This window comes from Anser anser, assembly GCF_964211835.1.
Source record: "Anser anser genome assembly, chromosome: 4".
Lineage (NCBI taxonomy): Eukaryota > Metazoa > Chordata > Aves > Anseriformes > Anatidae > Anser > Anser anser.
The window spans coordinates 20,965,442-20,989,666 of NC_139724.1; the positions used below are offsets into that span (position 1 = coordinate 20,965,442).

The window sequence follows — 24,225 nt, forward strand, 5'->3', positions numbered from 1 at the left end:
CAGACGATAGTGATTCACCATCCAGCTGAGGGAAGGGGAAGAGTAAATATATAGAGGTGGAAAAAGAGGTGAGATAGGGGAGAGCATGTTGCAGATAGCGTTTCATATACTGAATCACTTCTGTAGGAGCCATATTGACAGCTACTCCCGATTTTGAGGATTGTTCCAAACTGAATATCACATATCCCGAAAGGATCTTGAATGGTCCTAAAAATAGCTTGGTAGTGGGGATGCCAGTTTGTTCAGCCATTTCCTCCTGATGTCAGCAAAATTACCGGCCATGGGAGGCAATGCTCCATGACCAGCTGCTACGATTTTCAGTGTGTGCTAGATACCGTTGAACAAAACCTGGTGTGTGGCTGGCAGTCGCAGAGGCAGGAAGGTCTCATTTCCACTAACCTGGCAGTTTGGCCATTCAAAAGGGTGAACAGGGATCTCACAAAGTGCTGTACCCGCAGCTCACCCCATGCATGCCAGCTAGCCTGGGCTGCAACAGGGGGGAACATGAGGAGAGGGAAGGGGCTGAAGCCAAGAAGTGGTGGAAGTTTTCTTCTCGCAGGGTTGTGTGAAAGCTGTGCTGATCTATTAATTTTATATTACCATCAAGGAAAAATCTGTGCTGACCTTTTGACCATCGTGGCAGGAGAGGTGGTTTTAGGGTACACATGAGAGCTGGATAGGCACAGTTGTCCCTGCTGGCATTGGAAACGGGGTTGTTTAATGCTAAATTGCAGCTGTGCTATTTTTACGAAGCAGTAATTTTCCTCCACAATTTTGTAACTCCCTGCGTTGTAAGCTCTGTTACTTGGGCACTTTTAACACGATGTACAGAGACTCCAGCTTTTCATTGCAGCAGCTGCGTAGGCTAAATGTGCTGATCAAGTCCTTCTGCTCCTTGTGCTGGCACCGAGTCCTGTAGGTGTGTTTTGCTCCTGGTTGACAGAGGTCCTTTCCCGTGACCAGCCCTCAGCCACTTAAAAGATACACTGAGCACCTTTCCAGCCGTGCTGGGTGATTCGATGCACACTGTGTGCTAGTGGTGGTGGTGGGGTGCCCCGCAGTTGTCTTTTCAGGTGGGGTTTTTGGAACAAAAGTTAATTTTTTGCACCATCACAGTGCCTTTTAATTCCGAAATATTCCAAGTGAATCCGCTGGAGCCATCCCATTAGCATCAGAGGGCATTACGTTAGCGTCAGAAAGCACTGAAAGTCTCTGTTTGCACCCGTTGGCAGTTTCGGGCTATTTAATATTTTGCTTTACACTTGCGTGTTTATCTTCTCGATTTTCTAAACACAGAGTTAAAGCACTGATGTGTCAGTACAAACTTTTCCTGTTAACTGCATTGAATAAATATTTTTTTCCAGGAATAATGCAACTTTATTTTCTAAGGCAGCTACCATCTGAAGAAGGCTGTGGCTTTTCAGGCGTATATGGAATAAACAGGTTGCATTCACCACTGCCGTAATTCTCCTCAACTTAGTGAATTTACACTAGGGATAAATTTGAGCAAATGTTTCCAGGCAGCCATCAATTTGCTCTGGTCTCCAGCTGAATGTTACAAAAGCCTAAAGTAGGTCTTGGGGATCTGTTTGGTAACAGAGAAAGAGATTTCATCGCTGTTGACAGCTGCTGGGTACATAAAAGACTGACTGAGCCACAGAAATAGCTTCCAGTGCTGATGTCCCTTGCGAGCAATTGCCAGCTCATTGCCCAAGAGGTCTGAAAGCCTGGGAATGTGTGCGGTGCAGCAAGGCGCGGTGCACCTATGGGGTGCCCTATGGATTTAGCAGCCCATGCCCTGGAAGCAGCAGAGCCTGTTAGCTAGGTTGGACACCCTGCTGTCACACCACGGGGCACACACAAACCATACCTGGGAACTTCGAACACAGTCTGCTCAGGGGACTGTAACGCAGTGGTTAAGTGGGAGAGGTTTGTCCCCTGGTCTTTGAGCAGTTACCCAGTGTTAATGCAAATATTCATATTTTTTTTTATTTTTTTTTCCTTCCTTTAAAGAAGCTGTATGAGTCTTGAAAAGAAGGAAGAAAAAGCTTTCATTCATGACTTTTGTACAGACATTCCTGATTGGAGGCCCTTTTTATTTACCAAGCCACGGTTCATACCTTTTGTGCCATTCGCAGCACTTCTATCTGCTGCTGTTGTGCTATCAGGCAGCTGCCTGAGGGGGATATGAAGTGTGGCCTCAGGCAAAAACAGGTAAAGTGAGAAAGAGGAAAGTATTTAAAGAGAATTTAGGAAGAAAAGCAGCCAGCTTTTCTGGATTAAATCTATTATAGTAAGACATAATCTTTCAAAGAAGCTGTATTAGCAGAGCCATCCTTAAACACCCTGGACAGAAAGCTCAAGCGAGCGCTGTAGGAAATTGTCCAACCCTGTTAAAAGGGAGAAGTAAATTGCTTAATAAGCAATTCTCCATCTGTAGTCCCTATTAAATTTCACCGTAATCATTGTGCTTTATCAGCAATGGCTGTGATAGCATAAATCACACATCTTTTCAGGTCAGACAGTTCTCCCTCTTTTCCTGAGAAGTTAATTTTCCAGTTCTATTTTGGGAGCTCTGGTGCCTTTATTTAGCAGTGTAAATTTTAGTCTCCAGACACACAGAAGTGTATTTTGTAATAAGCTGGCTGAAGGCAACCTGCCAGTATTCAGTATCAGTGAAAAGTATTGTGACAAACTTAGGATTTTTAGACAGCTAAAGTCAACTAAGCTCAGATACTTGTTTAAGCACTCTGCTAAACAAGACTGCATTTAAGACTGTTTCTGTTTCAGCAGGTTTGTACTCTTAAATCTGTTTGAAATGCTTCGCAGTTGAGTGCTTAGCTCAATAAGCAAATAGCTGAACAACTAAATAAGCTGTATCTGAGGGGGCTATGTTTTCCTGTGGTTCTTGGAAAAGCACGTGCGTGCAAGGTGGTACAACCTGATCACTGAATGCACCGTGGAGTTTGGTAAACAAACAATCAAGGGTATCTCCCGCAGCATGAGGAAAGCTCTTCCAACACACACAGGCCTGTTGCAGCAATACTAGGTCTGGAACAAACAGTGAATTTGATTTTTTCCACTATTTGACCTAATCTTTGCCATCTTTTTGGTAGAAAATTGTATTCTCCCTATCTGACCTCTTCAAGGTTTTTGGGCTGCACTCAAAAAGGAGCTGAGGCATCACGGCTTTGAGGCTCGCCCCAGGTGTCCCCCCAGACTAGCAGAGCCCTGACCCTCATGTTAATCAAAGGAACTCCCTATGCAGTGCTGGGGGTACCTGGCATCCCTCAAAACAGGATCCAGAGGTGAGACATTATGTTTTCCTGAGTGGCTACTCTTAACAAGTGTGTAGGAGACTACATTTCTTCTCACACAAAGGCACTGATGCCTAATTCCTTTGGATAGCTTTTCCTGTGTGTTTCTTCTACTGTCTCTTTTGGGTACTTTTTTTTCTATGGCTACATCAGCGTTGCTTTCCACTTGAGGCATTTCATTGCGATATTTCAAGTTCTGCACGATTGCCATTCATCTTTTCTAGTGCATCATGAGCTAGCAAGCCTCAATCAGACTCCTGGTGCCTTCAGATAAATCTATTTTAATTCCGCAAGCTCTTCTTTAGGTCTGTAACAACACCTGAGAAAATGCTGACCAGACGACCCTCTGCTAGAGCTTTGAGTACTTTCTTCAGGGTTTGCTCCGGAGTGGTTTGTCTGAAAAAAAGTAGTTCACAGTTCACGAGAGACCAAACAGAACATATTTGACTTGGTTTGGCATGTAAACTCAGCTCTGGACTTTGCTCTTCACCACTCTTTGGTTCTGCGTGTTATATAAGTTTGTAGTCTAAATCACAAACCATCTATTGGGAGATTTAAAAAGTCAACAATTTTCATGGGAGCAGAGGGAGAGGGAGGCCCCCTTGGCGTGCTAAGAGCACAATAATGCTGACACACGAAGTATGGAAAAAAAAATTGGCAGTGGTCATCTTTCCAGAGTATTCTCTTCTTTCTTGTGGACTTTGGCACTTCTCTCCTTCCTGATAAACATCTGCTTTCTTCTGCTAGTTTTGCTTCTCCTCTGTGCTGGCTGTGTGAGGGGACTGTCATACGCTATGGGGTGGCTCTGTGTCAGTGTGAGTGGAGTGCAAGTCTTCGGCCAACAAAGTTTCACAGCTTTCTCCTAGGCTAATTCCGGATCTCCCTGTTGCATCTTGCTAAATGCCTTTTTGTCCTAGACCTGAATTATGCCTCGTTAGAGGTTCACCGGGTTTCTCAAAGCTAGCTCTTCATTTCCCACCACTTACAAATCCTCTGATGGTTTCCCCTTTCTTTTTGTAGTCAAAACCATATTGATTACAGGTCTCAATTTCACGGGGCTCATTTCTCTTCATTCTTTCATATAACATTTCACAGCTGGCTTCATCTGCCTCAGTTAACCAGAAGCTCCTACAAAATGCTTTTGGGCTGCCCGTTATGAGAAATTAATCTACTGTCTGGTGGCCTACCTTTTTGTTGGGACTCAGGGCTTGTAGGTAAAGTGTAGTTTACATCTTCTACAAGAAGGTTCTCCTGGTTTCTTTTTCTGGGTTCAGGAGTGACTTGTTTTTGTCCTCTCTGCTTAGAACTGGTGGGCAGTCCAGCGAGGACAGGAGAAAAGAAGGAGGTGCAATGATGCTAGAGGAGTTGAGCTGGGGAAAAACTGTGGCTGGACTGATGTTTTTGGGTTGGTAACATGGGGAACTGGCTAACCCCTTGGAGAAGCTTATGAAACTGATAGATTGCTTTGAGTTGGGCAGAGCACTTTATGCAGAAAGCAAAACTGGGTTATTTTGACATTACATCACTGAAAAATAATATTGATCCACCTACTGTCACACCTCCTTATTTTGTTTCTCTTGTGCTTCAGGTAGTTCTTTTCCCCTTTGCTGGTGGGGAAAGAAACAAAATGTAATATAAATGCCATATCTACAAGTACTGCCATTTCTGAATTTTATACCAGGTATTTCTTTTGATGTATGCCTTGCCTCTAGAGACTCTCCTAGCAAGAAATGTGTGGTGATCTCTAGATTGTTTTGTTGTTTATTTTTTTTTAACTTGCTTTGAAATTAGCTTTTAAACTACATACTTAACCTTCTACAGTAGGTACTCAAGAAACTGTCACTGAAATCAGTAGTTGTTGAATACATATTATCATGATTGAGTCAGTGCAAACTTTGCATTTTTAGATAAAATAGCAGCATTTTTACCTCAAATTTCCACTAAAAATTCTCTAAACATAACAAGGGATTTTAAAAACAAATGTGTGTTTCTAAATCTTAAGTCTGCTTAAGAAAAAACGTTTTTAAAAATGTCATCATGAAATGGTGCTAAAACAGCTTTGGGGCCCCTCTGTCTATGCTTTCCTGCAATTATGTAAATCTCTTTTTTTATGTAACCATAGCATCATTTACAGATTTTACAAATGATATAGTACAGATAACTTTTGCAAGCAGTAGACATGTATGATGCATTTTTAAAGGATAATGGAGTTAAAATTGTATTAAATGGCACGATGCATACGATTTTCCTCAGCAGCACGTTTGGAACATGTTGTGGTTGGGATCCAGGCTGTTAGAAGGATTTTGGTGGACTGAGTTGCCAGAAGGCTGCACAGGGGCTCCTGAAGTCCATGGCTGGATTGTGTAAACCCTGTCTGAGCTGGTTAACCCTGAGATGTATGAGGCCACCTATAAAATATGATATGTATAATTATGGTTGTGTGGGCTCTGGGCCAAGAGTGAGAGGCACAGGTAAGTTAGCATGTTGAAACACGCAGATGTGACTAGCAGTATGCAAGAACATGAAAGTTCCCCTGTGTTTTTCATTAAAAACTGTGCTTGTTGTATTTCTGAGAGACCTGAATTTTTGGTATGCATTTGTATGCTCCTGTGGAATCACTGAATGGTCATCCTGTGCAGGTCATACCATTACTGTGAAAATGAGAGTCAGCTTGTGTAACCTCCTCCCTTCTCTGCTGCATTATCTCTTGCCTCAATTATTCTCTCCCAAATAACCTCTAATTATCTGTACCAATGAGAGCAGCGCGATCCTATTTTGTCCCCTCGGGGCACCTCAGCATTTGTGAATGGTTAACTCTGATCTCAGATAACTCCCTGCATTCTTGCGGGAAGCCCGAGCCAATAACATTATTTTAACCTTTTACCTACATAACTTTTCCCATAACAACTACGATTCCTTTTGCCCTATGTACTCCAATTAAAAAGTCGTGGTGTATTCCCAGAAAATACGTATACTTGTTACCTGCAAAACACCGTCTTCCCCCACACATCGTTTTGCAGCCTTAGCAGCTCAAGAGGCTGTGGATACAACCACTTCAAGCAGGCCCATTGTTTATGGACAGGAACAGACTGCTCCAAGACGCAGTGTCACAACGGGATTGGCAAAGAGAGATCGGGAGACAGCATAGGCCTGAGTTGCTACAGCAATCTGACGAAATGCTGTGGAAAAAAAGCAATGTTGCAAGTCAGACAGAGGTGAGTCTCCGACACCGTGCTGGGAGTGCGAAGAGGACAAGGCAAGGTCCAGACAAACTTTGTCTGCCGGAGCCCCAGCAAGTGGAAAGGTCACAAGAGAAACATGGGACGCCTTACCATGCCCCTCTTACCTATGTCGGTAGTGACCCAGCGAAGGGAGCCCAGCCTGGTGTATTTGCACAGGTTTAAAGTGATTTGCCAGGCCACGATACCAAGCAGATGTCTTCTGCTGAATGCTGTGTTTAAAATGCAGCTTACATCCACGCCAAGTTTCATCGACATGACCCTGTCTGCTCACAGAAACTGAGCAAGAGCTGATGAATAGTTGTGGGAAGGGCACCTGAAATGTCTTGGCTGCTGCACGCACAGGCCATAGGAATAGGGCCAAATGCTTGGGGAATATCAGACCGCAGAAGTGAAGTGAGCAGGGAGCATTCTCTCATCAGCATGCGAGTCAATAGACAGACAACAGCAGTAGGCAAGAATAACACATTGCTATTGCAGAGTGGGTTGATGGAAGAGAGGCACCCTGCAACTCTACATGCCGATTTCATTTTTTTGGAATGCAGTGGTTGTTTTACCTAGCATTCATGCAAGTGTGTGGTTCTGTGCGTTTGCAGGGACATCTCCCAGATCTGCCTGAGCAGCTTTGGAGGAGCCCTCTGGCACGTAACCCAAGTCTGTGTTTAGGCGGAGCACAGTGCCAACAAGATGTGCTCACATAAATGTATGGCGTGACAAGGCAAAGGGCCACCAGGGGCTCCAGGAACCCAGGGAAGCCAGCGCTGCCCAGCTGCCTCCTGCACAGCCCCTCACCAGCAGATCTGCTCTTAGCTGCTGGAAACTGGGACAGCCCTTGGAGGACCATTCCTTGTTGGAGAGATTGTCCCATATCTCTCCTCCAGTAGCTTTCAGTAATACAGGCTGCTGGTGGCGTGATACCTGGGGCAATGGCACCAGTGGTGTGGGTGGGAAAATAATGTTAAAATCTGTCTCTTGTTTTGTAGCACTGGAAAGCAGCAGAAGATGATGAACTGTTCAGACTGAGACAGTTGTGCTAAAAATATTTTTTTGGTTTGGTGAGAGTGGGAAAAAGATGAAGAGATGGGAGTAATTTTGGCTTCATTTTTTTTTTTGCTGAAAGAGAGATCCTGCAAATCTGCGCTGGTTTGAACAATACACTCCTTTTTGCTTTCAGACTATTTAAAATTAAATTTAGTTTGAAAGCATAGTTTGGAGTGAGAGGGTGAACTCTTGTGTTGAAAACGTCAAAAAGAAAAAGAAAATGCCGTCATGAGTAAATGGCGAGGTGGAGGCCTGAAACTGTTGGAACTGATGCAACTTCATGCCTAGTTTTACTGAGCTGCGTGAAAAAGCACAGTGACCTACAGATCACAGGTCTGAAATCTTTGTGTATTGAGTTCAGAATTAAAACAATAGTTATTAAGACAAAATTATTTCCATCATGAAGCCTGTTGCCTTCAGGGAATAATGCCATTCTGCTTATCCACCTTAAGATACCCGAGCAGTCTTCTTTTCTGCCACCTAACCTGTGGGCCAGTGAGAGAGTTGAGTAAAACAGATACTGATAGACAAAATAGGAGGGTAATCTCTCCTTATGTAAAGCAGTCAAGATACGAAATGTTGTGCCATAGGTGACATTTGTTGTTGTTGTACAATATATTGTTGTTAATTATGGTCTGGCTGACAGGTTTTGTTTGGTTTTGGAGAGGGATTGTTTTTTGTTTTGTTTTGTTGTTGAGAAGCGGTGGCTGGAAGCAAGCTAAGTCTTAGGCTGAAAGCACAATAAGCCCTTGAGAAGATGAGAAATTTCTGACCTGGTGACATGGGAGGATGAAAGGGGAGTTGTGGAAGTTCACATGTTTAAATTTTCTTGGATGAAATCAACAAGGTCTTGTGCAAAGAAGACTGGTGGAAAGGCTTCATGTTAGATGCAGGGGCCAAACTGAGGGAGATGGTGTCACTGGAAGAAGAGGGAACACTAGTCATGTGGAAGATCGTCTGTCCTTGCTACAGGATTTCTCTCAGAGATGGTCTGCAGCATCAATCCATGTTATGCCTGTCAATGAACTAGTAGGACTGGCTTAGCGGAAGAAAAGGTGGAGTGGGAAGGAAGAGAGAAGGAATCAAAAGCAGAAGAGGCTACAGAGCAGTGAGAAATAGTACCATGCTAATGGAAAAGAGGTGAACCCAAGAAAGGGCTGAAACATAACCATTGCTTGCAGACCAGATCTTGCAGGGTGAGGCAGTGTCTCAGGAGAGAGACTAGGGGTTGCCACCAGGAGATGGCAGCCAAAAAGCAACAATACCTATGCATATAATTACCTGTGGAACCAGAGAGGACACTGTTTGCAAAGGACATCCTAACTTAACACCCTTCTTTTGAACATAAGATTTGAAAAAAAAAGGCTGTGAATTGAATGAAGTTGTGATGATGATGATAGCACATACAGCTGAGGGAAGGGGTGGTTCCTAAAGCATAAAATGACTATTGCTATGGATGATTGTGACAAATTGAGGAGACAGAGGAAGAAAAATCTTGAATCAGAAGGCTGATGGGGAAGAGCTGGGTGAAGTTCAGATAACAGCGCAACAGAGAAGAGATTGCACTGGGCTATGTAAGGATGATGGAGACAGTGGGGGTTGCAAGCAGCAGCAGCAGCAGCAGCAGCAGCAGCAGCAGCAGCAGCAGCAGCAGCAGCACAGCAGAGACTATCCACCTCTGTAGGTCTGTTTTGTTCTCCTCTCTTTCTTGGGTTTGATCTAAGATGAGAAGTGTGAGAAAAATTAGATACTATACTGGCTTTTCAGGTCAGGGTATATTTGTCTTTGTAAGTCTAGCTTGAAGGCAGAAACCTGGTGTGCTTAAGAATCCTTTTCTTGTCTCATTTTCAAATGTAGTGATACTCTTTGAGCCAAAGTGTGTTGTTTTTTGGCATCATTTGTGATCATTTTGGACTTTACAAACAAAACAATGTCTGTGTTCAGTTTTGACCTCATGGTCCATATACTTTGAAGTTTTTCCTGTTCCCTTGTGACTCTTAATGAGAACAACTATTTTCTTTCTGTCTCTCTGAAGCCATTCTCCTGTGACTGGCTGGGGAAAGAAAATAAATGTGTAGATGCTAGCTTTAAGATAAAACATACCTGTGATGACATGTAGGACAGCCCTACTGTTGAGAACACATACACCAACAGGTTGCACTCAGCTTTGGAAGCAAAGTAAACAAATCAGATTATGCAGCGAATTAAAATTAGTTTTGCAAGAATAATCATATAACCATTACACAAACCAGCCTAACAATACAGAAAAGATGCAGAGAATGATAAAGGCCTAGTACCCCATTTCCATTCTCTTTCTCAACCCCTCTTTGAGATGAAATCTAATTTAATAAAATAGTATCTGCTAGTATGTAGTAGCTCAACTGAGTTCCTTTGTGTGAATACTCTGGTACCAGCGCATGATGTGATGCCAGCCTAACTATTCTTAAGCATATACCAAATGAAACCGATCTGAAAGCTGCTTAGTCTGATGAACTTGATTTCTTTGTGCAGACCAGCTTTCGGTTTTCATGCAGCAACGTGTCTGTTTGCACCATACTGTGTCAAAATGCCTTGACAGTGATAAGGACGATCATATGTAAGCATAAAAATAATGTCATGCCCTATCAACTACAAAGGCAGTCAGTATATCAGGGAAGATGATCCCTCTGAGGACTGGAGTAAATAGATGTCTTTTCTGTGGCCTCTGCTACCAGGTTATCAGAGTACCTCATCATTGCTAGCTGGTAGCAGCACAGTGGTCTGCAAAAGAGAACTTGGCTATTAGTCAGTTTTAGGGAAGGGGAAAACTGATACTGAGCATCATGGGCAGGAGTCCCTAGATAAACCTAAGTCTCGGCGTCATACCTGAATTCCTGCCCCTTTACGGTATGTTAAACTATTTGGTAGTCCGAGGAATGGAGCTATCCAAATCTGGCACTAGATACAGACAGAACTGACAGCTGCCCACAAGGGGTTGGATGTGGGTGGAAGAATGGCATTCTGGAGCGGGGCCGGGGAGGCCAGGGCGATGGACTCCACCTCATCACGTGAGGGTGATGTGAGTGGCGAGGTGCCAAGCCTGCGGGGCTGCAGTGAGCTCTCTCCTCCCTTCTCTCTCCTCCCCAGGCCAGCAGCACTGTGTGTATGTATTTTGCAGGGGACGAGAAGAGGAACAAAAACGGGCTGAATACTGCAGGCACGTAAGCATGCAAAGAGCTGAACTAGGCCCCGGCCTGCTGTTGCTGGGATCAGGCGGCTCACTTGGGCGTAGTACCACGAACCTCTCTGAGAGAGCAGTGTCTGTCCCAGCCCTTCTGCCACAGCTGTAAGGTTGGATTTTGACCCCTCCAAAGGGGAGGGCAAAGTGCTGTGTTGCTTCATCCTCCAGTACTACTCTGCTTCATCTTCAGAGCAAGCAAAATTCAGCTTTGTCTAGACTGCTAAGAAATGCTGAGCACTCAGGACCAGCTAGGTGCGATTGATAAAGCAAGGCTGCCGGAGCAAAGTCAAACCTCTGGCCATACGTAAGAAGGTAACAAAAGCTGTTGGACTTGCAACACTGGACTTCAGCACACAGGGGTGATAGTTAAAGTGCAGACTTAAGCAGGCAGACAGTCCGTGACTCAGACAACCTTAGTTAGTGGAGCTCAGAGGAAATAAACAGCACTTAAGGGCATTGCCTTTGGGACCATTTGTAAAGAGTGATTCTGCATGTTTCAAAAGACAGACAAGGCATTCAAATGGAGTATTTGTTTTCAGAGGATATTCAGGATCAAAAAGGAGTCACAAAGCAGTAAAATAACTTCATAAACAAAATACTCCTAGCAAGTATGCGACTTAATATAAAAGCAAGTCAAGCATGACAGAAGAGCTGTCAATAATTGATCAACTCCAGAAATTTAGTGCTCTTCTTGCAACAGAAAGAATCCCCTGCACCAAGCAGGTTTCAGGAAAAAGCAGGATTCATGAGAGCAGGAGGTCAGGAAAAGAGGCAATTTCCCCCTAGTACCTCTGAGAATGTTATAAAAACTTGCCCAAGATGCTGAAGTTTGTATCTTTGGAAGTGGTCCATGCCTATTGTCATGTACCATTAGTTGGCCAATCTACCCATTGAAAAATCTGTGCCATCCTAATCCAGAGTGGACCAGGAGAGACAGATATCACAGAACAGCTGAGCTCTGCTACTCGGAAGAGTGGTGTGGCCACCCCACCCTTTCCACTCACTGCCCTGGGGATGAATGGCAGAAAAATCTGAAAAATGTGTTACGCTAGCTGGGATTTCTTCCCAGTGGAGCAAGAGTTTGTTGCAGGGTATCGTGCCTTAGTAGGACACATAACTTGCATGCTTCAGAAAAAACACTTCCAGTGAGTCGACACACTCCAGTGAGTCAAAGGGAGTCCTTAGCACTTTTTATTGCTGGGGGCTTCAGTGGTTTCCCTGTAAGTCTAGGGTACTTAAATGCACTTGGCTTGGAAGCTCGTTTTCAAAGACTACAGCAGTGACATGACTGGAAGTTACCACCCAGCTCATCTGTGGTCTGGTATTATTTGGAACATGAATGCATTTAGAGACTTGTAACAAGAAAATGCAAAGATGGTCAAACACCTATCTTTCTCAAACCTCCCACTGAATATTGCTGAATATTGTCCGTGTACTAAAGCAATGTTACCTTTCCAAGAACTAGAAGATGAAGAAGACTGAGGGAGAGCATTCAAGATCATTGATCTTCAACTATACCAGCAATATATATTCAAATCAGTCTTTAGGATATTCTGCACAGTGTGGTCCAGCGATATGTACGGACTTCCATGTTGTTATAACAATTGTATAGATATATATACTGCTTACTCTCAAAAATCTATCTGAAAATGTGATGTTAAATTTGGGAAATACAGGAGAGAAGCAAGAGCTGTTGTAAGAGCTAGGTGTCTTCTCTTGAGCCAATGGGTAATATTGGAAAAAGAAGGTAAACTCTCAGGCACATACATCCTTTATGCATAAAGCACAAGCTGCAAGCCTCAAACGTTACAGCTCAGAATCTGTTACTCTGAGCTAACTTAATTAGACTAATCAACTAACCAATATTTTCAAAAAACAAACAAACAAAACTGTAGAACACAGAAAGCTGTTAACAGAAAAGTGATAACATCATGAGTTCATGTTGAGTAGAAGGGATTGGAGAGACATCACCTGTGACAGTAGATGGCAAAGTGACGTGCTGTGAAACCACTGTCTCTCTCAGTCTGGCATATTTAGTAGCTATTAGAGTCATTAAATTTAGTTCATACATTCATTTTTGAAGGTCTTCTGTAGGCCTTTTTAGAAGGTTAGGCTGGAGAAGCCAGATGTAGGTGAGTTGTCCTGTGAAATCTTTTTTTTTTTTTTTTGCTAGTGATTATGTGTCTGAATTTTTTTTTTGTCTGTTTCTGTACATTTTGGTTGGATTTGTTCTGAGGAGTTGGTGGCTGTTTGGTTTTGTGCATATGATCTGTATGATGATGAAGTATATTATATTATAGGATATATGTTCATAAAATCAATGGATTCTGATGATTCTGCAATGCGACAGAGTTGCTTGAAAATAAAACATATAACGATGTATGCTGAAGGACTTTCATAAGAAAGGCTTGTCAAAACCTGTATGATGTTCTTCACAAGATCAGGCCTGGCTGTTGGCAAGAATATGCTGCCTGGGCAACAAGGGAAGGTACACAGGGGATTCAGGTCAAGGAGGAATGCATAGCTTGTTCCTCGTCCAGCTCTCTTTCAGAGCTGCAAGAGCCGTCTTACCTTTTCTGCAGACTCTTTTCCTCCCAATGGCTGAAGGGACAAGGTGAGATCAAGCAGCTGATGGCAGTATGGAGATATGGCTTGCTGTGAGCCCAGGCAGGTATACTTTGCCTTCCACGGCTTTCCAGGGAGATGTTCAGTAGCTGTGAGTTATCTCTGATTGGGCTCCTAGCGAGCTCCTCAGCTCTCAGAGCCATGAGGAGCTGGGTGTCAGCTTCAGCAGTTCCGTAGTGGCTGCAAGTATTCCTAGGATGGTTGGATAAAACCCTAATTATGAAATTGCCTATATGTTGCTCAGTATGGATGTGGCACAGACCAAAGGCTTGCTAAATTTCCCTCAGTCACACTTAACCTTCGGTGGCCAAGTCCCCTGCTGTGTTCCCTGCCATGTGCATGTATGAATATTGTCTTGACCTCTCAAGCATGGAACAAAAATAACTCGGAGACTAATGGTCTCTACATATTCATTTGAAATTATTTTCTCCACATCTGTTGGTCTAAAAGCTGTATGGCAATCCTGTACAATGCACCAAGGAATCCTTTAATGCAGTTTCTTTTCTACAGGTGGCGATTACAACACTTCTGGGGAGGTGGGGAAAGAACAGCTTGCTTGAAATTTAGAGTTAAGATCCAGTGTAAGTTGTTGGTGATTATGTGGGAGGGAGGGAGGGAAAGTAGGGTGTGAGACAGGCTTGATCAGACGGGGATTCAAATCAGATAGCAATGCTGGAGCACTTGTGGCAGTGTCTGGTGTCAGTGGCAGTGGCCTTGCAGAGTGGTCTCAGGAGGCTTGTGCTCAGCGTGGCTCACGCAGACGAAAGCAGCTGCTCCGGCAACGTCAGCCCAGATCAGCCGAGGACATAAACTGCATGTCCCTCAAATGAGCCAGAGCAGCTGGCATGGAGCTCGTGGTATCCTTGCTCTTTGGAGCTAGCGAGAAGGGTGTCGGGAGCGTACCTGTGCTGCCCTAAAGCCTGCCGCTGAGGTGGTGGCTTGTAACCCCAGAAAGAAATCTGACATAGCAGAGCTAACACTGCTGCCATCTGATGCAAGGTAGTTTTAATTCAATAACAGGAGCCATGAAACTAGGTTTATTGTATTGTGAAACCAGTCTAATACCTTGGGTGGTGACAAGCTAGTCTTGTGAAAACCTCTCAAACGTTTCATGTGGAAGCAAAGATGGGATCAGCAAGTGTTCCTGCAAGCACTGGGGCTGCTTCTGCACCACATCCTGCCCTTGCTGGGCACAAAGGGCATGTGCTCAGCTAAACATGGGTCTGGGTAGGGATGCGGGGAACTCCTTGGGTGTCCCGGGTGAGGAAAGCCAGTTAAATACTCTGCTCCAGGGGGCATTTCACAGCTGTGCAGGCTCTGCTTTTTGGTTGCCTGCAGTTCCCAGGATCAGACCCTGGGCTGTGTTCTTACTCGGGCTTCAGTGAGAGCGTGACTGCAGTAATTCACCACCACCAGCAGCCATGGGAAGCTCCCCGCGGTACGCTCGGTGGCCACAAGGTAGTACAGTTCTATACAGCATCAGCTGTAAATGCGTATCTGTGCCGTACTGACTGCACAGAAACCAAGGGTGAGGTAAGCCTGTGATGTTGGAAATGTAACTGTACACCAAGGCTGACATGTGGGAAGAGAAGGAAAAAGGCAAGCTGAGCCTCTCTGCAGCACCCTTAGGAGCCAGGAGGCTTGTGGTGGCAGAGAAGTTACTGTAGGAGATGGCTGTCTGCAAGACCTGTGGTGTGCGAACGAAGCATAGCTCACCCGAACAGCAAACCCACAGCGTAGCTTTGAATTAAATACTGCACAGCGGGTCGAAAACAACTTCCAAAAGCGTGCAGGAGGCACAGAGCATGCGTGGTGTGTGGGGTGCACTTGTATGCATGGGCATGCCCGTGCTGGGGACGGAGGGGGAGCGAGGGGCAGGGAGGGGCAGGTTTGATTGGATGTGAATAATGGGCTTGATTTCCAAGCTTTTCATCACGGAACCTCTTCCAGTCTGAAAACTTTCCTGTTCTTCCTGCCTTAAAGGAGATTTCATGGCAAAACAATTCCAAGACTTTGGCTGTCATCCAGGCATAGTTTGAGCCGTAGTATTTTAGCTGATCAGCAGGCTCCTTTAATTTTTTCTGTCACGCAGCCAAGATCTGGCTGCATAAAGATAATCCCCAGTCCAGCTTTACCATCTGAGATGACTTTTCCTTAGGAAGGAGTGCTGTAGGAAAATGAGCGCTTGACCTTGGTGAATCTGTGGTTTCTGTAGACTGCTAATGGATATTACAAAAACATTAGTCTGATTTTTATGTATATGCAGGTATCTATGACTACATAGATTATGCATACCATATATGACCGTATGTATTATTTATATCATATATTTATGTGTATATATATATGACTTAATAGGTGTTTAATGAACTAGTGATAAAATCTGCCTAAAAATAGTGGGTGACTAATATTTATATAAATTTCCGTAGGCAGTGGGTAGGGAGACTCTTCCTTGTAGAGTCTCTCTTCCTGGGCCAAGTAACTTTTAAAAATTCATCTTTATTAAGCCATAGATTATTGTACACCTTTTTTGTAAGCAATAATAATGTGTCTTTGTATCTGTGGGAAGAAAAGCCATGTGATGGTGATCCACGTGAAATGAGGTTGAAAACTGAACTGTAACTCCCTCTCTTTCTGGTCTAGTCTGTGTAGACTTTCTTGTCTTCAGTCATTTTCTGATTAAGGGCACTATTCAGAAACCCTTATTCATGAAAGTAATCTGACTGCAGGCAACAGGTTTATTCCCCTTGAGGTATATTGTTTGCAAGAGCAGGATTCACATACCCAGCAATTACAGAGGAACTAAACCAGAAGTCAAGGCCTATCACAGCAGCTTGGTGGGATGGTAAGGTATTAGCAAGTACGTTTTGAATTTATTTGGGTTTTCTTAACGTGCTTTTGGACACTCTGATTCCAGCTTCCTTGCACGTAATTGCTAAAAGCTGGGGAGGAGTTAGCTTGCTGAGCACAGCCTCACCAAGGCAGGGCTGAGGGCCCGGGGGGCTGCGGCTCCGCGCTGCAGCACCTTCTGGCACACTTTGGAGACCGGAGTACGGTGCAGATGTCACCCACCTGCCATAAAAACAGAGATTTCCTAATCTTTTTCTTTTTTTTTTTTTTTTTTTGGATGGGTTTTGGCTGGAGTGGAGCTTATGTCTTTAAAACAAACAATTGTATGAAAGGATTTGAAATCACTTTATGCATGACTTTTTCTGGATACAGGTTTTACCCTCTCCTGCTTTGGTGTGAGTTTTGTCTACTGATTATTCTGCTAGGGCTTTGGTTTTGGCCATCACTGCATGTTGCTTACATAAAAGAGTAATAGCCAAGTAGCTGCGGTGGTGTGGATTACAGACATTTACACCAACTTCTGTCGGCAGCTACTTTATTATATAAATTCCCATGTAGTATCTGTCCTTCTAAGTGGCAGGCCAACGGGATGTCTTCAGCACAGCGGCATTATTTTCTGCAAAGCAGAAAAGTAGAAATGTGTTTGTGTCCAAAATTCCTCTGGGCTGTGTTATAATCCTAGAATTATTGTACACTTGCACTCCTGCCTCCTGATGAGTTGTACCAAAATGACCCTTTGGTGGCATTCAAAACATGCAGCTTTTTATTTTCCCTCTCTCTTTCTTTCTTATTTATTTATTTTTTTTTCCACCTGGCCATAACGTGGTCACATCCAAAGGAGGGCTGCTGGCTTTCAAATGACAGGAAGGTGCCCACGGTGTGCACTTAACTCCCTGACATTTTTGAACCTCCTGTTAACCAGTGCTGTCACTTTGCAGATTTTTGTAAACACCACTGAACATCAAGTATGCAAGGAACTGGCCTCAGTTACTTTATTAGTAACCTGGAAGGATTTGTAAGATCTTCTGAAGAATGCAGATGTTCAGTTTATTATATTATTTTTATTTATTAGGAATTTTGTGTGGCTTTGTTGTTTGCTTTAAGAAAATGTTTCTGTTCAAAATGAACATGACTCATATTCTGCTTGTGAGCAAATCAGGTCAGGAAACGATGCTGTATGCATAAACTAAATTTACATTTACTTACTTTTCCTTTACATCCCGTGGGGCTGCATTTGACTTCCTTTCCCTCTTTCCTGCCCACCCTCCCCCAGTATTTTTCAGGTGCAACTCAAATCTAAGAGCAGGCTCTTAGGCTTTTTCCCCAGAAACCTGTTGTTCCTGTAGTAACCTCTGCTGCTCATCCTGTGCTCAGCTCAGTGGCGTCCCAAGCCTGCTCCTGCAGTGGGACAACTGGCCAGGGAATACCACCTGAAGGTTGTGCTTATCACACAAGTGTCCATCCTTTCCCATTTTTACCCAAACCTCGCTCTAGGAATCCTTTTGCTGCCGTCTTCATCTGAGCTTTGTGTGGCCTCCACTACATCTTCTCGTGGCACCGTGTCATTGTCAGTCGGTCACTGAAGGCAAGCGCTGCTGCTCATTTAGCTCTGCCTCCTTCTGCCATTTTCTCTTCCTGAGACTCCAGAAGGTCTTTGTGCTGGCCAGGAGGTCTGTCCATAGTGGACCAGTGTAGGATGGAGGCTTCACCCTGGAAAATAATAATTTGAACAAGCTTCCGAAATATCTCAAATTCAAATTCAAATGAGTTAGAATTCACTTTTTTTTTTTAAATTTTCCAACACAAGTGACACACCCGCCTTTCCCAAATTTACCAGAAAAATTAATTTATGTAAAGATAAAACCCAAGTGTCACCACTGTAACTCCAGGCTGGACCCAGATTTGTGCTGATCAGTGTGAAGGCAGAATAGTTCCTGGAGCTCACTGTCGTTGTCCTGGGGGTCTGTAGATGCAAGGGGCAGTCTAAGTCTGTTTTCTTTATCCCAAATTCCCAAATTTGCATCTCATCATTCAATCATCGTTAACTACAGGGAGGTTTTCTGGATTTATGCGAGCATGTCTGACAGATTCCTACAGTGTCTTGTTTTTACAGCTTTGAAGAGCCCCTGATTGCAGATAGGGATCTTCTTGCTCTTGGCAGCGTGCAAACAGAAAGCAGAAAAGGTGGTCCCTCCCCGCTCCAGATAAACTCTGACCTACTTCAGGCTGACCCGGGGAAGGGCAAGCGCTGCTGAAAGCTGCTGGTGAGCTGCACGAGGAAGAGGACACAGAAGGGCTTTGTGTTGCGGTTTGACGTAAGGCAAAGCACAGTCATGCATTAGTCGGTGTTGATGACATTAGCCACTGGACATTCAGCCTTAGCTTCATGCCTTCAGGTGTTTAATTTTTATTTATTTCTTCATAGAGAGACATCATATAAAACATCAGCTTCATCACATAATTCCGTTTAAAGAAACAAAAAATCCTCAGCAGTGCACTGTCTCCTGTCCTGGGTTTTGCTTGAACATAGATGTTGTAGACATTTTTCTTGGCAATTAGAAGAGAATCCTTTCTTTTGCTTCCTGTAGTTATACACCATACCTTAGGTGAAGGAGCACATTTTGTGCTCTGGCTCCAATTACAGCAGCAATCCTGCAAGGTTATGGAGGACACAGAGGTCTGAGTACAACTTTAGAAGTAAGAAGTCTTAACGATGACTTATTAGTAAATAGGGAAAGCCAAGGGTCAAGCTCATGATTTTGCTGTGAGACCTGCTAGCCTTGATGATGTGTCTACAGAGCTGTCGTATCACTTCATCATTTCTAACAATGTATGCAAGAAAAGAAATTTGGGCATTCGTCAAGCCGTGAGCAACAATGGAGTAAAAAGAAGTCATTGCTATAGTAGTAACAGGAAGGCTACTTTTTATTCAGACCACTGTTGCAATACTTTCAGATGTCACACACATTTGTAGTGAAAAAGGTCAAAGCTGACAATTGCTAAGCAAATTAGAGAACTCATATTATTCTGCTTTGAATCTCTTCTATCTTTTATTTTTGTGTGTGTGTGTGTTCTTTAATGTAGCAGTTGGGTAATAAAGTTTTCCAGGGAACACGTTTACCAGCCTGGACATGGCACAACTCCTTAATTTTCTGGGCAAAATAAGCTGGGCCAGCTCTTTTGAGTGTCATGGTATTGACATCAGTGACCCAAGACAGCACTGACATGGGATTGTGCCAGCTTTCCCTGAATTACTTCGGGGAAGGTTTGAAACATAGGGCTGATCTGTTCAATTTGAAATAGAAGCTAAGATCCCTGTTTGTTTTTTTTGTTTGTTTGTTTGTTTTTCAGGCTTATTCTCTATTGAGAAAGCACCGGAGTAACAGAGAACAAGTAGGTACTTTTATCTTGCCACTTCTCATTGAAGCAGTGAGTCTCAGTAGCAGGCATGGAGGTGTAAACTTTGCTGGGTTTTGTTCACGTCCTTGCCATTCATTTGCTGTGCAGGCAGATCCACACACTTCTCTTTGCCCCTCTTTCCCAATCGGTGAAATGCACAGATACTGTGTGATTTGAGATGTCTGGGCAGTGCCATTATGGGCTAAATCCCAGGGCAGTTTCAGAAACCCAGACGAGTCAGCACCACTGTGACTTAGTTGGGAACAGGCCTGGCTTGGCCCATGTGTGTGTCAGCAAAAAGCTGGCCTCAGGAGGGTAACTCTGAAGCCGTGACTTTTCTGCCAGTGATGGTAACGCAGTGAAATACCAGCGAAGATCTGCGCTGTTGAAGGAGCCGTGCTCTTGATGTAATCAAAGATGTACGTGCCTTCGGGCTGTTCCTGTGGTGGCTAAAGATCTGAGAGGAAATTAGGAAATACGGTTGTGAAAGAAAAAAAAAAAAAGATGTTGAGCAGAGTACTAGGAGCTGATTTCCCTCTTTTCCACAGGGGGAAAAAAAGTGACTTTCTTCAAAGATTTGGAATAAGATATATCCGACTTCAAAGGGAGCTGCTGCAAGGCTGGCTCAGTCACACCACATCCACCTCCTCTGGCAGAGCCAGGCTTGCCCCCTGGGCAGCTGCGGTGCTCTCCTCCTTTGTACATATCAGAAGCCTGTGCTGACACAGGCTGGGTCAGGGCTTCCTCTTTGCCATTACTACATCCATCACATGCGTAACAGGCTGGTGATCCCTTGCACCATGCGGGGGGGAGCCCCCGCCTAGTCCGGGCAGCCGCTGCAGGTCTGTCTTAGGGACTTAGTCCCGGGATTGTACCTCGGTGTGAGTCAGAGCCTGGTTTCACCCCAGGATGCCCTCAGTGCCTTGAATGCTGCATGCCCAGTCCCTCAAAGAGCTGCTGCTGAAGTGCATCGTGCTGATGTTGCCCTCTGTCCCAGAAGTTTGTCGTTCAAACTCTGATCTGAAGTGGGGAGGGAATTAGGAATCTTTTTCTCAGTGTGTTTCTTAGTTTTTTCAGCCCTTGTATCTGCCTCCTCATGTCCAGACTGCTGCTCAGAGCAGGGGACAAAAGGGTGATGGCAGATATGAGGGCTGAAATCTGGGGTGTGTAAAACATGCTGGTGCTGCGCCTGGGACAAGAGCTTGGTGTGGGAAAAGAAGTTAGGATGTGAGCAGGGGGGTTGATGCCTGGAGTTACAGGGCAAACAGGAACACTGCTTCTGGGAGTAAGGGGGTGAGAAACCCTCTGCTGACTGAGAGTGGGTCTGAAGGAAAAGCTGGATTATATATCTGCTGCTACCTGGCCATTGGCCAAACTAAATCCTCATATTTAAAGCAAATTATCGGTAAAGTCACTGACCGTGCTGTATAATCTAGATCTGTACAAGGGTCGGGTGCTGCCTCATCTCCCAAATTCCTGACTTCAGCATCAGGCGTTACATCTGCTCCTCTTTCAGAACTGCAGCTGGTCCTTTAAAGTACAGCACTTGTGGCCTGGTTTTTCAGGTGTGTCCAAACTTTTGCTGGCCTTACTGCAGTGCATGGGGGGCTTTCGCTTCTTACTCTCTCCTTGTTTCTCTGATGGAAGTGAAAGCTTTCTGCCTTCCTCCCATACTCATCAGTAAATCAGCTGAGCTCATCTGAGTGCTTAAAGCCCTGGCAGGGCAGCTTGGTCTCAGGGTAAGGTAGTCACAGCTCACAGCCCAGCCTCACACCACGAGACTTCTCTGAAGCAAAAGGAATTCCTCCTCACGGGTGGTTTTAGCATCGGGATGTCTTTGTGCTGCAGAGGGCAGCTCAGGACTCCTCATTTCTTTGCTGCATCTTGGAGCAAACACACCTATATAAACAAGGCTTTCTGTGCTTAGCTCCTCTCTCCAGCAAGGAAGAGGAGGGAAGAGCCAGCCTGGAAACAAATTAACCCTTAGCATTTTCCCCTTCCCAGCTTACTAACATTTAAAATCCTTGAACTGACCCCAAAGTAGATTTTTTTACCCAGAGGAGAGGGCAAGCGCCAGGGGTTCAGTGGACTTTTCCCCGTGCTGTCAGGTCAGTGCAGATGTTCCACCCGTGGTGGCTGTGGTCGCTGGTGCAGAAAGGTGAGAGCTGTGTGTGCATGGGGTGGGTTTGGGGGAGTGGGGCTGAGCCGCTGGTGAACTCCTCCCACTACGTGTGCCTGTGTCAATGAGAAAGGGGGCAAGAGGTACCTAATTAGCAGGTACTGGTAGAATGGAAAGTAACTTCCCACCCGCCGTCCTTAAATTACTTGGTAGGGCTTGTACATTCCCAGCTCTGCTGTCTGTAGACACCAAACCCATGTGCCTGGATGTAAGTGGGTAATGATGCAAAGGAAGAACCAGAAATCCTCACTGAATGAACTGACAAAGCTAGTCCAGGGGAGCAGGGGTGACTCGAATACCTTCTTCCAACACGTTGCTGTAGCTAACATTTTGTTTGGGTAGCCACAGAGTTTTTCCTATTAGCTGGGCTCATAGAGGGTTAGGGTTAGGGTTAGGGTGGTGGGTGCTACCTCTGAAGGCTGCGGGTTTGCTGGGAGATGTAATTACAGCTGCCTTCACTGCCCTGCTCTCCTCTCTTCTTCTGCTCTGGCTAATTGTGTGTGATGGACTATGCCAGTGCTCTTAAAACATTGCCCCCTATCTCATTGTGGATGTTTCCTCTAGGTTTTTCTAGTTTTGCAGTGCTGTTCGAAATGCCACAACCAGCTGAATATCAGCACAGCTTTATTTCTCATCCATCTTACCCAAGCCCTGAGCACGCTTCTTCCTGTGTGCTTGAGAGTTTTGTTTTGCTTTGTTGAAGGTGATAAAGCCTTCATAATAAAATCCAGGCTTGCATTTTAGCCTGCTGGGACCTACCATAGAGAGGAGGTCATAAATAATTGTTAAGGTTGTTGATTGCTTGCTTAAATGTAACGTTGCCAGAACATTCCTTCCTATCAGTCTGAAGGCATTTGGGGCCACCTCTGTTCAGGTCTAACCTAGCACTCTATTACTCACTCCTGTCTTACTGGGGGTTTATTACTGATGGGTTTAAAACACTTTGGTGGTAAAAGACTCTACGTATGTGAGATACAGATACAGGCAATATACTCAAAATTCATCAGTCACCAAGATACTTAGCACTGGTCATTTCCTAACAAAAACTCAAGGGAATTTCCTGCAAAATGGCAGTATAACTGGTAAGGGAGTATAAAAGGAATAAGGAAGCTTGGCACCAAACCACATGTGTCCCAGGGATTGTTGAGCCTTGTGCTGTTTAATAGAAGTCAATGCTCGTTTTGGATGTGCAGATTGAATCTTGCCTTCCACAGACAGATTTGAGGAATGTAAGACACCAAAATATAATATTGAGTGAGCTAATACTACAGCATTTCCAGCAAAATAGTGCACAGCCGCTTGGCCTTGCAACAGGTGATATGTGCAAGCAGCATGGCATGCCTGTGCACATATGAGGCTTCAGAAATTAAACTGATGTGCAAGCGAAGCTGGGAACTGCAGGAAAGAGGGACCTGTTACTGCAAAGGGTCAGAGTGATTTCATGTGTCTTTGGAGGCTTGGGGCTGACTGAGCTTTGCTTCGGGGTCAGCTCACGTCGAAGAGGGGATTGCTGGAAATAACCATTGTTGGTCCTAATTTCTTTCAGAATTTAGAGGTTACAGGAAGAGTTTAGGCTGACTCCTCAGAAGAATGTTTTCAGACTTTCTGAGGGGAAAGCTGCCTGCTTTCTTGAGGGAACTGGGGAAGGGTCAAATACACTGACATACACTATTGGCATTTGACAGGGCCTGGAGGCAGTGCAAGGCATGGGGTGCTGCAGGGGCAGGACAATGTTAGAAGAACACCCGGGAGCTGGAGCTTTTTCCTTCATGCAGGATGGTAGGAATAGCAATAACCACCTCCCCATCTTCTAATAGTAATAATGGGTGGCGAACAGCACTCCAGGTGAGCACAGTGCTGCTGGCTTGAAACTTGAAGCAAAGGCACGTCTGTGCTGATCACCCATCTGCTGCTCCTCACTTGCAGGTAATCCATGCTCAGCTCATGCATAGCTTGCTACGTGGGGCACAGAAACTGATAAGTAACATTGCCTGAAGAGCTGAGCCCTGTCCTGCTGTGACAAGGTGACAAATGGCCACTGGAGGCTGAGCCGTGCTACCTCTCCAGCTCCTAGCGACTGCAGAGAGGGAGCTGCGTCCGCTGGGCTCCTCAGGTTGTGCTTGTTCTGTGGAACAACGCTGGATAGGCAGCTATTCAAAGCCATCTGGACTGGTTTGTCTGTTTAAGTGGAGTGTCAGCTCCGGGCTACGCTTGCCAACCCTCTTATCGCCCTGTACCACTGATAGCACCAGCCCAGGGATATCTCTGTAGTGCTTATTCATGTGGGTAGTTTTTACTCACTTCATACCTACGGTTCCTGTGTTTTACTGCACCATGTGAGGATGGATACGAGCT

General features: G+C 44.7%; 1 long non-coding RNA gene across 1 annotated transcript; it reads left to right on the forward strand.

The window, feature by feature from the left end:
- The first annotated feature begins 5,728 nt into the window (after positions 1–5,728).
- On the forward strand, positions 5,729–23,524 carry LOC310898814. The gene is made up of 4 exons (XR_014583734.1): positions 5,729–6,532; positions 7,540–9,281; positions 19,644–19,685; positions 20,240–23,524. It is a non-coding gene; the product is annotated as an uncharacterized lncRNA (long non-coding RNA).
- Positions 23,525–24,225: the final 701 nt, after the last annotated feature.